Source organism: Volvox carteri, assembly GCF_000143455.1.
Source record: "Volvox carteri f. nagariensis unplaced genomic scaffold VOLCAscaffold_49, whole genome shotgun sequence".
NCBI classification, from domain to species: domain Eukaryota; kingdom Viridiplantae; phylum Chlorophyta; class Chlorophyceae; order Chlamydomonadales; family Volvocaceae; genus Volvox; species Volvox carteri.
Genome location: NW_003307592.1, coordinates 1011052 through 1019881, shown reverse-complemented (window position 1 = coordinate 1019881; position 8830 = coordinate 1011052).

The window sequence follows — 8830 nt, the reverse complement described above, 5'->3', positions numbered from 1 at the left end:
GCTTGCGGCACTGGATGGCACACTTATTGTCTTAAGCCGCCTTTGAAGGAGATACCGGAGGGCGCATGGATTTGCCCAAAGTGTGAGTCGAAAGGAGTTAGTGCTGAAGCTTTGGAAGGGAAGTCGTCCGAACCTGCGCGGGGTGCAGCTCCCGAGCCACCCAAGTACCTGCGCGACCTCCAAGGTGTGGCTGTTATGAGAGAGTCTAAGGGGAGAGGGCGTCGCACCACCCGGTCGCTGGGTGTAGCATCGTATGCTGGCCGCAGGGAAAGGTCCCACGTGTTTCAGGTGGTGTACGACAACGGAGACGTTGAGGTGGTTAGTGTGAGTGAGTTGCGCAATCGTGTAGCCCCTACACGCCCCTCTGCCAAGAAAGTGATGGCGGGGATCTCTGAGGCCAAGGAGCATCCGTGCTCGGGCCCGTTCGAGCTTCACACGACCAAGGGGGTCAGCCAAGCTTTGGCCCGTGTGATGCCGGGAGAGCACAGTCCAAGCAAAGTAAAGGCATTGGTGACCGCCGGATGTAAAGGTATCATGATTAAGGATCCTGTGAGGGCTGAGGATGTTAGCGTTCTAACGCAAGCCGTCGCAGTTGGTTGTGTGGGATCAGTGTTTATCCCCTGGAAGTGGGATGAGAAGGCAATGCAGCAGTTGCGGGAGGGTGCCTGCACCGTTCGGTATATGCCCGATAAGGCAACCCTCTATGCGGCCCAGCCGCAGAGTTTTGCAAAGGCTCGTTCTGATGGAGTCGCCATGCCAATCATAGGTTTGGATATCTCCGAAGAGGTGATGGATGTAGTGTTGCCGGTGGCATGTCAGCATGCTGAGGTAGCTGTCATCGCTGCTGTGCCTCGCACTTATATCACGCAGGCGGATCCGGCACGTTTGCATTGGCTCCGTGCTGTGCAACGGGACGACCGTTTGAGTGTTTTGCAAGTAGGAACTAAGTTTTGGTTGGTTGTGTTCAGCAATGCTATGTGGAAGCGCGCCCTGGTGAAGGACACAACGCGCGCCGTTCAGTTACTTTAGTGCCTTTTGGGTGGTCTACCGCCAGCTCACCTAGCGCAATCCGCGCATGAGCTGGGGGGGGGAGTGATCCATCCGCATTTCTTATGTTTGTTAGCACGTCATATGGCGTGACAGCTGTCACGTCAAAACATCTGGAGCGCACAAATTACGTGGCACGACCGAGTTAGTCGCTATCCGCAGGTGGTTAAGCCAACCGAAGGTAGTTAGGCGAACCGCGTATTGATTTAGTTGAGACTTTGGGTGTTGCCTGAGTAGCCTATAAGGCGCTTTCCGTTGTGATTTGAGGATGTTAGGTTGTCGTTCATCTGTCGTTAGTCGGATGAGCGTTACGTATCCAGGATAGGGCCTCGTGTGATAAGGCCCGGCGCGGATCAGTCGGTACTTCGCCATAAATGCGAGTGCGAAGAGGCCAAACATTTGTCGTTTGGCTCTCGAAGCAACTCTTCGTGAGCGTACAGACCATTGATTATTAAGGATATATAATCATAGGAGGGTTGATAGGCCTGTTTTATGTAAGAAGACTGTGATCCTACCCTACCTCGAGACGCGCATCAGAGCAGGATTGACAGAGAGTATATACACAGCATTCCATAAGGTCCGCCCTTAGTGCTTATACCTCTAGGCTCGACAGGGATCCGTTCCCAGCCCGTCCTCGCCTACCGCGATCGCGCTCATCAAGTTAACGAAGCTGGAGTGAGCCAGCCGAGTCAAGCCGGAGCTTTGAGGAAAGCTCCTATTGTATAATCATCCATTTACCCACAGNCAAACGAATCCCGAGTCGAAGTTGTCCTCCTCAGACCCCTGCTGCAGCACCTCTCCCACTTTTCCCTTCGTCACGCACCACCTCCGAGACCGTACGGTCCGGGACCGTACGGTGGCCTAGTAAGCCCACACCGCAGCCCCAGGTCAAATTAGTCAGCTACAAGGACGCTGCGACACAGGATGACGAACGCATCTACATAGGTGCGGAGCCCTTTGTTGCATCCGTCTTCAACGGCTGCTTACACCGGCCCCGTCCTGTTAAGGTAGTTACGATACTACAGGATTTGGTTTCCGGTGGTGTGGCCGTGCGTGACCACAAAGGGGTGTACTCGGTGCTGAAAAGCATTTTGACCCTGTACACCACTGGGGAGAGCAGTTCAGCGATCTCCTGTATAAGGTTGTGGTGGGCGTTGAGATAGCGGGGAAGCAGCCAGAGGTGGAGATTCATGACGAGGAGGGTGTTCCTCTCCCGCTGCACGAAAGTGTGGAGAGCAGGTTTTTGCGCTTGCTGGAGAAAATCTTTAACGAAAAGGACGTTAGGGAAGGGAGAGCGGCCCAGCTGCGGCTGCACAATTACCGCAACTATTTTACGCCGCATCTTTGGTACAAGCTTGCAGGGTGCTTTAACGTACCTAATCATTGGATCTGAGCATTAAGGGTACTACCTGCGGCAGCCATCTGTGGCATCAGTGCCGTACTTGTAGTATATTTATTTTCTTTTTCTTTGCCGCAAGGCTGCTAGTATAAACCAGCTTGTGAGTTTTTGGTGTGGTTGATCTGGCTAACAGTGAGTCAGGATTCGTAGCTGTAGCACCCCTTTCAGTGTCGAGCTTCCGAGCTCCTGGGTGTTGTCTGGCACTCCACGCGCCCATCGGGCATATTTGTGTGATTATATTAAGTGTGGAACCAGCTAGTGGTGGCTCTATTGGTGCATCTGTGTGCCGAGCCCTAGCTGTTGGAGAACTATTAATCTTTGCCGTATTCAGCCACCAAGCGCTCCAGGCGTTGGTGTGTGTCCCAGGACTATTGTACGTGCACACAGGCTCCGGCCATACAGACTCATCAGTGAGATTTGTACGTGCACACAGGCATCAGTGGTGATTTGGAGCAAGTGGACGCAGCCGAAGTAGCAGAGAGTGAACACAGCCACTCGCCTGATTCAGAGCTAGGACCAACTTTTTGGCTACACAGCCGAGCCTCCTTAGCAGTAACTTCGGTACCTCAGCAGTTTCCGCTTCCAAGCAAACCCTCAGGAGGATCCGTACAGTCTTCACCTTCCATCAGCCCTTGGTACAGTGATACCGAAATGGAGAATGCAGACTCCTCGTGGTCGGAGCCCACCATGCTCCGTTTTCGACACGAGGAGTTCCCTGCCTTCAAGCAGGGGGTGCTGTGTGCAATGCAAACTCTGCGCACACGCTTCCGACTCAACAAAGGACAGGTGCCCGTTGATGAAGCTCTCGACTTGATCAACACCTTTCCTACACCAGGTACTATGTACGACATCTGGCATAAGCAGCAACTACATACGTTAGTTAAGGATGCTCGTGCATGGTTCAGCCGCCACTGCATGGCAGCTGCCCAGGCAGCTTGTGCAGAGGGAGAGAACATGTCAGCAGCAGTGCACAACGCTATCGAGCCAGCATTGGATGGTGAGAGCCTTCTCGAGTATTATCTCGAAAAATTAGACGAATCTTTTGCTCATCAGCGTAAGACAGCCAAGGTTCTGGAGTATTTGCGGACTAGGCAGGACAATGGCTCGCCACAGCTGTACCTGCAGCAAATACAGGAGCTCGAGCCGTACATTCGGGACTCATACTCCAGTGCAGTTATCACGGAGCGCTACGTTGAAGGCCTAGATCCAGCAGTAAGGGAGCGCATCAGAACCAAGTACGAGCTCACCCCATGTGAGGGATGGTATGCTCAACTCAACAGCATTGCAACGGACGCTGAAACAATCTGGATCAACCTGCAGCAAGTCCAGGCCGAGCAGGAACAACATTCCAGCAGCGACCACGCCTCCGGATCCAAGCAAGCTATCACGAGTGAGAAGGAGAAACGGCTGCGCAAGCAGCCAAGCAAAAGCAGAGACAGCGGCTCCGGCCAGTCTAAGTTCTATTGCAAGCACCACGGCACCAACAGCTCCCACGACAGCAAGGATTGCCGGGTTCTAAACGGTCGCCCGACAGGAAGTGGCAAGAGCGCCGCAGCTACGGGTTCCCATCAACCTGATGAATTGGCGGCAATAATCACCGCAGCAGTACAGACTGCATTAGGCGCGAGTCGTGCTGCTATGGTCTCCACATCCGAGCAGCAGGCCCCAGCCATGAAGTATGCTGCCGATCAGCAACGGCGGCAGAACCGAGGTGGCGGAGGCAATATCAACAATGGAGGTGCTTCCAACAGGCGTCCCCGCATGTACGATGGTCCGCCCTGTGATTATTGTGGGCGATATGGCCCTGATGAGCCAAACTGCCGAGTGCTCCACCCACAATTGGCGCCACCTGGTTGGGAGCCGCCGCTTAAGGTGCTCCAGGTGCTGTTCCAAGCTAACAAAGAGCAGGCACAGCAGAATCGTGAGCGTGGTGCCGCACCACGCCAGCACCGAGCGGTGGCTGTCGGTGCTGTGCAGCATGATGAGGAGGACACCGAGGATGATGAAGAGGTGTACGTGCCGCACCGGCGCAATGCCAACGCATCCTTCAACCGCTGCACCCAGCCTCCCGGCACAGCCTCTGAGACAATCAATGAGGTGGCGGCATCCATGCACGCCACTCTCACTCATCAAGCTACTCCAGTGTCCTTCCAACCCATGGAAATCAGCAATAATGTCTATCCACCACCTAAGGTGTCTTCAAAGCCGTGCCCTGCCGCTGCAACACTTCAAGGGTCAACAGCAACAGCAGCACACCAACCCAGTGAGTTGGTGCTCCGTTTGAACATAGACGGGCCCGTGTTGAAAAGGGTTATCGTGGCAATTAGTGAGGTCGATGAAGCGACCTGCGAAAATACGTCTCCCTCCAAGGAGGGCTTGCCTGGGGTGCCTCAGCCAACTCCAGCCCCTCAGCAGCAGCATCCAGCAGCTGCCCAGGTTCCAGCCCTATCGCAGCCTACCGTTCAAACCGCAGCACTCAGTACGCAGGCCCCCGGGCCGCTGAGTGTTGCTGGCTGCACTTCTCAGCCCGTGCTGCGTGAAATGCCGTCTGGAGTGCCATACTGTGTTTCAGGGGTAACTGGAGCACCACCCAGAAGCATAAAGGAGATAAACAGCGTCGAGCTGCAGCAACTGCTTCTCAGCAACCATCCTGCAGCCGACTACTTTGCACATAAGCAGCTAATGTTTTATTTTCCACAAGGTGCACTACGGTTCAATGGTCATGAACACCCCGAGTTTCGGAGCCTCCGTGACCACTGTGCAGACGTAAACCTCATAACACAGCACGCCATGCAGCGGCTGGGTTTGGTACTCATGCCCACTCGCACGCATCTAGATACGTCTGCCAGTGTTGATACCAAGCTTTTGGGGGAAATTGACACGAGGGGAGTGCAAGTGACAATGCTTCCGGGCACGATACACGAGTTCAAGCTCAACCTCACTCAGACACTGGTGGTTGAGAACACGCCTCTGTTCGATTTCTTGGTGGGCAACGAGCAAATGCTACCTGTCGCGGACGCCATCACCCAGTATCCGACAGCGCAGCTCCACCTGTTTCCCAACGTAATTGAGAGTCCGGACTACACAATTAGCATCCCCATGACACCTGCTCTGCGGTCCGCCGCAAGAGGGGTCACAGCTAGCCTGCGTTCAACAGCTTTCTGTACCAGGGCCAGCTCTCTTCCCAGCGATATGTCAACAGAGCTGGGGGGGGGATGTGTTAGCAACGACAGTCAGCAATATGTTCAATCATCCAGCACAGCTGCACAGCACTCATGTGTTAGTCCCTGCAATCACGCCAGCACCCCTACGGCTGCCTCTACCCAGGCGTCAGAGCACCGGTTGGGAATGGAAGCAGGTCAGCACAACACAACACATGCAGCACCTCAGTCTGCCAGCACACCCAGGTCAGCCCTGGTGCAGGCAGCATCAGCGATCACAACTACGGTCACCAGCTTTACATCAGCAGCTACCAGTACCGTAGCAGCTACGATTGAAGCCTTAGCAACTGCGGCCACTCCTGTGGTCGTAACACACCAGGAGCCCTTGCCACCGCCCCGGTGAAGCGGCAAGAGGAAACGGGCTAAGGCCCTACACACAAAAAGCATCAGTGTCACCAAGCGCACATGGACAAGCCTTGCAGCACTCAGCATGCTGGCAACGCTCCTGCTCTCTCTCGCTGCAGGCGCAGGTGCCATGCAGGGCAAGTCGTTCGGCGCCTCAGGGGTAAAAATCGCCACACAAGCCCTTTCCACAGGGGGGCTGCTCCTGAGCGCAGCCAGCTGGGTGCCTGAATCCGTTGGTACGTCTACAACGCGCTCAGGCGCACGATACCACGATGGGTTTGACTACAACGGCTGGGGAAGGGAAAGCTACAGCCCAGCCGCTTCACTTGCCAGTGTATCCTCATTTACGCCTGAAGGCAACATGGCAGCAACAGCCTATGAGCGCTACCAAAAGGATCCTGATGGAGGATGGATCTGGGGCAATAGCATCAGCATGAACAATGAAACCAATGATGCTCTCAGGGCCGTTGTACGCGCCCGCAAGCGTACGGCATTCGCCTACAGCATGGAGGACCTGCCTGGCTATCACGGTGATTTAGGGCCCTTTAGGCCAGATCTGGACACCGACAAGCCGATTGTCCAGCCTCCTCGACGCTATAGCCCCAAGGAGCGCGAGGTCATCGCCGAAAAGACAGCCGAGCTTGTTAAAGCGGGCATTGTCAAGGAATACCAGGGACCGACAGCCTGCGCTGTCAACCCAGTCGTCGCCGCCAAGAAGGATCCCGACACTGGCCTGTGGACCGACTACCGCATGGTGCAGGACTATCGCCCTGTCAACACTCACACACTACAGGACAAGTATGGGCTGCATCGTCCCAAGGAGATTTTCCAGCGCGTAGGCAAAGCTACTATTTTCTCCAAGTTGGACCTGCGGCAGGGGTTTTTGCAGATCCCCATAGCACCTGAGCATCAGGCTCGTACCTCGTACTGGGTCTCCAACAAGCTCATGGCCTACACACGAATGCCGTATGGACTCAAAAATGCCAGCGCCTACTTTCAGCGCGTCATGGATTATGAGCTGGGCAAGGCAGGCCTGGGCGATGTCAGTGTAGCATTCATTGACGACGTACTTATTTGGTCACAGACGCCTGAGGAGCACGTCAAGCATGTGGCCGCCGTACTCGACGTGTTGGCAGCCTGTGGGCTCCATGCCCATCCTGACAAGTCAATTTTCGGCGCTGACGTCATTGAGTACCTGGGTCACAACCTCAGTGCCTTTGGGATCAGTCCTCACCAGGCCAAGGTCGCCGCAATCATGGCTCTTCAGCCTCCCCGCAACGTGTCTGAGCTCTGTACGCAGCTGGGTTTCATCAACTACTACCGCTGCTACATCCCGCAAATGAGCCAGCTCGCAGCGGATCTGAACAAGCTCCTCAAGAAAGGTGAACCGTGGGTCTGGGGTCCCAAGCAGCAAGAGGCGTTTGAAGCCATCAAGACTGCATTCACCAAGGAGGGACTCATCCTGCGCCGCCCGCTAATACTGCACACGGATTTCTCCAATAAGGGCATAGGAGCCATCCTCGGGCAAGTCGATGATGACGGAAACGAATACATGTGTGCTTGTATCAGCCGCTCGCTTAACAAGCACGAAGCAAACTACAGCAGCTACAAGGGAGAGATGCTGGCCGCCGTGTGGGCTGTGAAGATGTTCCGGCACCACCTGATCGGCGGCCCTCCATTTAGGCTGATTACAGACCATCAACCATTGCTGTACCTGATGAGCTCGGAGGGGCTTACAGGACAATATGCACGCTTTGCACTAGCGTTGCAGGAATATAATTTTGTCATCGAGCATTGGCCGGGAATTAAGCATCAGAACGCGGACACCCTGTCCCGCAACCCCGCGCCAAGCAAAGCTGACAACACTGGCGCCCGGCTTGATGAGGATGAGGAAGTCGGGGAGTCCGCACTTCTCACCCCGGCCTTCGCTGCTGCATCCGTGCGGGCAGCGTGGGCTGACCATCAGCTGGCGTGCGCCACTATCCATACAGTGGCATCCGTTGCCCCATTCAGTGACACCTTCTGCCCCACCCCGGAGGAGAATCTTTGCAGATGGAACGGTTGGTGTTTTGAGTCGCTTGAGCCGCCTCCCAAGGCCGAAGATGCTCAGCGAGCCGCAGCCCGGACCCAGCTGCAAAGCCTCGCAACTGAGTGGCTGTCCGCTGCAAAACGTTCCGGTGGGATCAGTCCCTCGGTGCCTACAGACCGTGATACCCTGAAGGTTTCAGTGGGAACCCAGTTCTTCCCACTGGCCACACAGAAAGGAGTCACACTTTATGAGCCGCTAGGCAGCATGTGCGCGGGCCTTGAGGCCTGTCTGCGCAATGGAATTAGGGTCAACAAGTATCTGTACTCGGACATAGACCAGCATGCAAGGATGGTGGCCGCCGCGCGATTGCCAGCACTCAGCGCTGCCTATCCCCAGCTATTTCCACTCTCAGCATGGAGCGATACATTTATAGCACTGTCTCAGGACGTCCGGCAAGTCACAGGTCCGGAGCTTAGGCTGGCAGGAGCCCAGGAGGGTAGCCTGTGGCTGGTCATCGCGTTCTGGAACGCTCAGTCAGCTGACGCAGTGCCAAAGGTTCTCAGCGTGATAAACGAGCTTCAGGCGCTCGTTCCTTCACCTCGACCGGCCTGCATACTTGGCTGCACATCCCTACCGCTTTCAGCCCAAACACCCGAGTCCGAAACTGCCGAGAAGGATGCCAACAAGATGTTTGGGAAAGCCACCCTTACTGATGCTGCACGCTTTGGCTCGTATTCACACTGTCTTTACCAGTGTTGGAGTAACCTCGCGTCGCCCGAGGAGTTCACC